The sequence below is a fragment of the Lycium barbarum genome, chromosome 1, assembly GCF_019175385.1.
Source record: "Lycium barbarum isolate Lr01 chromosome 1, ASM1917538v2, whole genome shotgun sequence".
NCBI classification, from domain to species: domain Eukaryota; kingdom Viridiplantae; phylum Streptophyta; class Magnoliopsida; order Solanales; family Solanaceae; genus Lycium; species Lycium barbarum.
In genome coordinates, this window is record NC_083337.1 from 72,723,657 (window position 1) to 72,732,376 (window position 8,720).

An 8,720-nucleotide genomic window follows, 5' to 3' on the forward strand; every position below is an offset into this window, starting at 1 on the left:
ATGTTTAAGTTGAAAACTACTGATTTTGAAGATTAAGAGCTTACCATGGTCAAATATGTGTCTAGACGACCTCAGAATGGTGATTTGAGAGTTTTAACAGGTTCGTAGTGTGATTTTTGAGTGGTTTACATCCCGAGGGGCTCGAGTGAGTTTCAACGCGTTTTAAGAATTTGGAGATGATATATAAAAGAAAGTTGTAGCACTTTTAGTCTAGTTTCCAGCGGTTTAAGTTGTTTGTCATTTCGACGTTTCTACAAAAAGTTATGTCCATTCTACCAGAGATTGCATAGCTAGGTTTTTACAATTTTTTTAGATTATTATAATGCCATATTTGTGAATTTTATTTCATTCTTCATCATTTTAGAGACTTTGTGTCATGACCCAAAATTATTAAGCCGTATAGGCACTAACTCCCACCAAGTTAGTAAGCCACCCGATACCCGTTAGCACAATTTAATAAGGAAATTAAAGCGGAAAAGAATCATCAAGTCATTCTAGGTCTTAAATAGTTGATACTTATAAAATGCAGAAATAAAAGCACAACCAATCCCGAATCTGGTGTCAGTAGTACAAGAACAGACTAAATAAGTACAAGTTTGAAATATAGTCTGGAAGTAAAAAACAGAAAATAAAGGAATAGAAGGAAAGTCCGGTACTACGAATCGTCATGTAGCTCACCCCGAACTCTCCGGAATAGCATCCTGAGCAAGCAATCGTGAAGTCTTGAGATTCACTCGTATCGGGTACAAAATCTGCAAACAAAAGAGTGAAGCAAGTGTAGCGTGAGTGCAAAGATCACTGGGTTCTCAGCAGCATCACCGACCGACCCTAACGAAAAAGGAGACGAGGGTTAGTGTAACATCCTGTACTTTCGGGCTAAGGTTTGACCCATAATGTTGTGAAATAATGGAAACAAGATGGGAGGTGTAGGAAGTATTTTGAAACCTAATCAAGTCATAAGAAAAGTCTTAGGATAAAGGAAAGTCGGAAGCCACTCTACGGAGAATGTTTTCAAGTGAGTTTGCAGAAGGGCTTACTTCAAGCGACTATAACCCCCTTATTAATTCGGAATTTGGGAAAACTTCCTTCATGAAAGTTGTAGTCCTTTGAAATACATTTCCACCCATATATATTAGAGGTCAAACGTACATCTGTACAAAACGTTATGACCATTTTACTAAAAGGATCTGCCGGACCAAAATGCCTCGCAGATGGCATTATGCGGACATGTTTTAACCTAAAAGTTGCCAGATGTTCTATTTTGAAATGTGTCTTGAAATGCTCCAATATTTGGTGAGATGCTCCAGCGTTTATTGAAATGCTGCAACATTTGGCGATATGCGGCTCAGAACGCTAGAGCAGAACGACTTCACCTATAAAACCCCAGAACGTGAAATTTTCTTAAATACTTCATTATACTTCTTTTTTGGCCGAATTTTTGTGAAGAAAAGACCCTGGAGCTTCCCCAACCCTCCTATGATTAGTTCTTCCTAAAACCCCAAGTATTATTCCATCACATTAACAAGGATTAACTCTCATATGTGGATTATTAAAAAGATTCTACTCTACAATCCTAGGGTTTTCTTGAAAACCCTTCTCAAGGTTTCAAGTCAGATTTTTGGATTTATTCTTCCAAGTTAAGACCTTTCTTCAAGTCTTGAAACGATTAAGGTATGTAAGGCTAAGTCTTTACGTGTGGAAATATTATTGATCTTCCCCACGCCACGTTCTTTTACGATTACTACAGATTGCTTCAGAAATAGAGTTAAGCCCTAGTTTCATGAAGAGATTCAGAACTTTTATTCTCTAAACGATATAGTTTCTTAATTCGTTCATGATTGCCATTCCAAATATCGTGAACTCGGTACGTAATCAGTATAGACTTGTGTTTGATATCCCCTGAGTCTCAGTCATGAAAACTCCATATACTTATGAATAGTTAATGCCTTAAACTCCATAATCAGTTCATGAATACATGTCTCAGCATAGTAAAGTTCAGTATTCCAGTGTTATGCATTACAGTATGATTCTAAGAGCCTTAATATAAATTGTTAGATGTTGAGCACCTGTATCTTTGCCCGAGGGCATAGTCTTATGTATACGTATACTTGGCCAAGGCCACCGACTGACGCACTTACTTGGCTGAGGCCACAGATTTGTGCAATTATATTGGGCCCGAGGCCGCAGGCTATTAATTCAGTTAAACAGGTGATTCCATATTTAGAATAGGAATTACTTATGACTTCACTTCTCTTGTTCTGTTTAGCTATCAATATGTTCAGTTTCAGTTTCAGTACATTGTTTGTTTATTGGGGCTGCCCTTTCCCGAGCATGCCATAGCTATTTATTCTTTTAGTTAGTCTTACGTACCAATACAATTCAAATATACTGGCGTCCCTTCTGCCCGGGGCATGCATCTCGCGATGCAGGTAACGATTTACAAGATGACAGATCTGCTTGCTAGGATTCTCGTATCAGCTGCTTGGTGAGCCCCAATTCTTTCAGGGTGTTATCTTATTTACAATCTTTTTTCAGTAGTTTAGACAGTTAGGTATGCTGGGAGACTTTTCCTGGTAAACACTTTATCATTCAGATTCATGTTCAGAGGTTTCATAGACTGGTCTAGCATATCACGTCAGATGTTCAGAGTTGTATAGCCAGTGTTGGCTCAGTACTTATTATGTCTTCAAAATATTTTCTGCACTCATGCTTGAGACAACATTTTTCAGTATTATTATGATATCACATGTTTTACAGTTACTTTCATGTTTTGAAGTCACATTCCGCGTCAGAACATGTCCCATGTTGATTCAGCAAGCCATGTGGTTCGCTCGGTCACGTGCAGGTCGCGCCCTGGCCATCGTCCGGGGCGTGACAAAGCTTGGTATCAGAGCACTAGGTTCAAGTGTTCAAGGGAGTCTACGAAGCCATGTCTAGTAGAGTCCTGATTATGGGTGTGAAGCGCGCTACACTTATAATTGGGAGACTACAGGGCATTTAGGGAAAGTACCATTCGTTCTACTCTAGATCGTGACATGAAGCCTAGAGCAATAAGTAACCTTCTCTTCCTATTGAATTCTGTACGTATCGAATGCGCAAGCGATGAGCAGGGCGTTCAAGGTCCGTGTGAGGACGATTACCCATTGGAGTATGACTGTGAAGTGTCTGATAGTAGCGAATGAGACTTAAGATGATATTGAAATTGGGACAAAATGCATAGTCACTACAGACTAGAGCGTAGCCCTCAACAGAAAGTACAACAACAGTTATCATTTTTACGACTATTAGTTTATCTCAATTATCAGTTATGCAACCCTTTTAGTTAGGAGGGTTATGTTTATTCGGTATGCCATTTAGTTATTTAGTTACCAGATGTCCAATTTTCAGTGTATACGAGTTCTTGTGACTTGTGAGTATACAATGATGCCTATGGGTGCTAAAAGAAAGTGCAAGTAACGATGACTGTAGCAAAATCTTTGCATGTTTTAAGTCCGGGTTAAGACCCAAGACTTTTCCAATGGTGCATGAAGTAATTTATCTGGTAATAGTATTCTCCGAAGGACAAGTTTGTGCATGGTAGTACATGCGAATGTTCTATAAGTTTGTGCATGGTAGTATGTGTGAATGTTCTATACCTTACTGAATAAGTTTATTTTGATTTTTAAGCCATGGAGCCACAAGTATGAGGATGATAGCTAAGATTTAATACTCCACAAGATAACATGTTACGAAGTTAGCCGCAACGAGCATAAATTGCTAACGATAGTTTTGGACCGAAAAGAGCCTAAGGGCAAACACCAGAGAGTCAGAAACATTTAATATTATAAAAGATGTGTTTTTCGAACGACTGATGCACATGAATAAGAAAATATGATGTACGAAATGAGAACCAAGAGCAGATGATATTGAATATTAGGGAATAATTTTAATTTTCTCAAGTTTATTCAGATTAAAACTAGAAAGTACTACGCTAGTAAGTTATTGCAAGAAACAGATATTATTATAAGATAGGAAGATGTGACAGTTCCCTCTTAGGTTATGTTAGTAAGTGTTTATCCCGGATGTGTATAGTATGCTATGATCTTAAAGTGTATAAAAAGTTCAGGGTTAGATATTCGAATTTTTCATTCAAGACAGACGAAATTGCCCTAAGTGTGATCCATGTCTACAGTTCAGACAAGATAGTATACGACCGTAGAGTAGGGTCGGATGATGAAGGAAGTTAGAAATAACCTTATGCTGCACTTTAGTTATTCAAAGCAGATTAAGAGAACATGACGCTAGCAGGTGTACAGTAGAAGAATAGTAAGTAAGTTTTGAGTAGATACAGTGCAGTAGAAATATTAGCAGAGCTAGTAGAGGCACATTTTTGTTTCCTTAGTCAGGTTAATACTAGTGAGTGGGTAGCAGTTTGAATACACCAAATATGTGTTAGAACCTAAAGAGCTTAAGTTAAAGCCGAAGTAAAGTGACAGTGGAAGAAGAAAATTAGTAAGGCTGTCATGTCCCAACCCGCTATAACTGGCACCCACACTAACTCCTAGTGGGCGAACCAATACGCTAAACCATCTACTCATTAAAAGTCTATTTTTACTTAGCCAATTCATTCAGTTCACAATAAATTAAACGCTGATAATTCAAAAGTAGTCATGCCATAAATCAATAATGTAAATGCGGAAGTCCTAACCGTTACAACCCTAAAATCCGAAAGTCACCGTACTAGGACTCTAATCCAAAACATGTCTAAGGAATTCATACTGTCTGAAATAAATGAACATCAATGTCTAGAATGGAAATAGACATTAGATAAAGGAAGATCTTCGGGTGGCCTGGTATGGATAGAAGCTCACCCTCAGTCTGTCATCAAATGGCCTCAAGCTAAATATGAGGTCGAGTAGCAGTCTCCGGATCACAATCTGCACTCAAAAGAATGCAGCAAGGTAGTATCAGTACAAACACTATGTACCGGTAGATATCATAGGCCGACTAATATTAGTTTCATGCATGAATCATCAAATCAATATAATAGACAGACCAGACAACATCACATAATCAGATAGCCCACACCAAGTCAATCAATAATATTAACAAATCAAGTCCACCAATGATATTACAATTAAATCAACGGAAGCAAGCAATGGAATAAACCTCCCAACAACATTCTCACTTACTCAACCACTGATCACTCATGTACATACATGCTAATTGGTGTCTTTACCCAATAGCCATGACATGCAGGGGACCCATGGTGTTCATGTACCACTCGTTCCGGAACAAACCTCGGACCACGAGCCTATAATCTAGGTCACATCTTCACCCCCTATCAAATGTGCCTTTTCATATCTAGGCCACATCCTCAACCCCGGTCAAATGTGTCTTTTCATATATATATATATTTATTTATTTATTTATCTTTCACATCACTTTCAATGATCGGTTATCAAGTAGTATCTCAATTTCATCAAGAAGATCATATTAACTTCTCACCACAGTTGTCATCATAATATAGATCACATCACATCGAACAATGGCATTAAGCCCACATTATATATATATATATATATATATATATATATATATATATATATATATATATATATATATATATATATATTTATTTATTTATTTATTTATTTATTTATTTATGTATTTATTTATCTTTCACATCACTTTCAATGATCGGTTATCAAGTAGTATCTCAATTTCATCAAGAAGATCATATTAACTTCTCGCCACAGTTGTCATCATAATATAGATCACTATCACATCGAACAATGGCATTAAGCCCACATTATCACTCAATCAATAGCATATAGGAATTGCAACCACACATTATGCCCGAAGACTAGACATGCTTTCTCCTATCAATCTCATAACACATATATCAACTAATCAAAGTCTAACTCAAGTAGACCGTAACCTACCTCAACTGCAGAGCTGGAATAATGCAAATTACTCTGCTATAGCATTCCCCTTTCGTAATGCCTCGGAACACTCAAAGTCTAGCAATTAAGATGCTAAATAAGTCACAATCACTCTAGTCAACAATATCAATTCAATGAACACCCTTCCACTTTACCCCTTTCTAACGGGTGAATGCTTACTAGGTGTAAATCATCCTAACATTGGCCTTAGCAACCATAAACTATCGATTTATAAGGTTATTCAATCAAATTATCTCTTACAAGAAGTTTCTATGGTCAAGCTACCATCTTTATGAAACCCTAAGCATCAATTCACTTAGTTCATGCCTCTAACGGTCCAATTCTTGATTAGAAAGTGATAACCCAAGCCTTTAGGTGATAATCACACAATAATATTCATAACCCACCAACTATTAAAGTTCTATTAAGTTCTAGGGTTATTAGTCTCAATTCACCATTGTAGACCCATTAGGATGATGATAATCTTAGAGATGAATGCCTAATGAAGGAAGGAATGGTTGAGACTTACCTCAAGAATATTCTTGCCCTAGCCTTAGAATTTTGCCCTAGGTGCTCCTTGGAAACTGTGTTGGAGTTTTATGAATAAAGAATTCGGACTAAGTGTTTAAAACACGGCTACTGTCCCCATCGACCGCTGCGGCGGTCGTTCTGCCACTGCGGCAGTCTCGCTATAGCAGGCAATGGCCCATTGTAGCAGATCTGCACTAAATGCTCACCTCTGCTGTGGCTAGCACGGACCCACTATAGCACAAACACTACAGCGGTCCAGTGTCTGCTCCCCAATTCCCATCTGACAGCGGCGGCAAGAGATCTGCTGCTACAGCGGCCCCGCCGCAGCGGTACTTCATCTGCCGCAGCGGTGCCACTGAACCAGTGAGCTCGCTATTTTCCCCAATTTTTCACTCTATCACACAACATATGCATTTAACCTACTTTCACATTTTTGACTTAAGCATACAACATCAGAATAAAGAAAACTACACAAATGGTTCCATAAGTTTCATACTCAGTTTATCATGAAACAGGCAACTCAAATGGTATTCCGTCTTCATTGCCCTTTGGGCCCATAATCCTATTTGTTTACCATATTTTATGGGATAGTTTTAAGGTGATTAGGATGCCAGCATCTGCTTTAAACTTAGTTTAAACCATGATGGATTCCTACATCTTTTTCCAAGTCCACAGCACTATCCTTGACATTAAACCAACCATATAATTCTCATATAGACTCACACACAGACCACAATTATTTTGACAATCATTTTTCTTGCAAATACCACTTATAGTTGACAACAAACAATCCACAAAGGGAACAGGTATAAGGGAAGATCATGTCCATTGTAACTTGAGAATATTCACCGAATCTACATGTTTCATAAAGTATATTGGGTTGGCAATGCCAACACCCTATACATGACACACTTATCCTTCAAAAAAGAAAATTGATCATAGTACCTAGCAACATACGCCCTAAGTTATATTTTGGTCCTACTTATCATTTGAACTTGTCAACAAGTATGTTCAGTTCATAACCACAACTCATTTACATCAGGAAAGTTCCTTTGTGCATATAGGCAAGCACAACTTATGATCTCAGTTAAATTAGTAGAGCATTAGCCCCATTCTCATTTCAAACATGCATGGCACTTGTTCCGTTTAAACATATATTAAACAAACCAAATCAATTCTGGACTTCTATCTTTGATCACATATTTTATCATTTCATACTTAGATAGGGCATACTGGAGATGCAAGTTATATTGATCATGTTTTATGCAGACATGCAGTAGAAGGGAGGGACAAATTCATGGTCTAACTTGTGCCAAGTTGAAATGAAATTGCACATCCCATAATGCAATAACAGAGATATACCATACTAATTTCAAATGAAGATCCCTTTTATCCCCTTTAGATAGAAACTAAGTGCACAGAAGCACCTATCAAATGCATCCACAGATATTAGTAACCATTTTAGTATATAAAACCTATAGGATTATCATTTTTGTGTTACCACTGAGACCTTAGAGGGTCCCATGACCATGTAATTTAATAGGGAGGAACCCCAGCAATATAGGGCAATTAGTACCACGCTGAGTGGGTACTCAAAGCCTTTCCTGCTCCTTATCCGTAGGACATCACTCCCCATCTCTTCACAAATAAAGTGACAACCTTTATAGGCCCCTTTCCTAATTAGAAGAGCCAGGGATAATTAATCTTTATACCTCTACTATTTTTTTCAATTTAATCTAGCATGCGAAGGTTAACAAAATACTCTTCAAGTTTCTAGCTTTCTAAACATACTTCAATTAATCAACTAAGCAAACAACTCTACCACATGACTTCCTTATAATGCCATAGAGCTTATTTGAAACCAGAGTTTAAATGTCCAACCACTTGAGTAGGCCAACAGTCACACAAGGTACAAAAAGGGCAGCCATGTATCTTTATTTGATCACAAGTAAGGCAAGATACTGCTCACACTTAGCTTGACTGACAACACCACATATATGTTTAAGCGACATTATAAGCACATGTCAATTGAACTAAGCAACTAGTCCAATACATGACTGATTACACATATACTAAACACGCTTACAATGATTAAATTAGCATTAAGCATATGAACCTACATTTGCTGCAATTTACTGATCACACAACATACATGAATACATATGAACTAAATCAGACTGAGCAAAGCAGATGTAAACACTCACTAATACTAACTGTCATTAAGATAGACTAAAAGCTAACTAGGGAACACATAAACATACTATC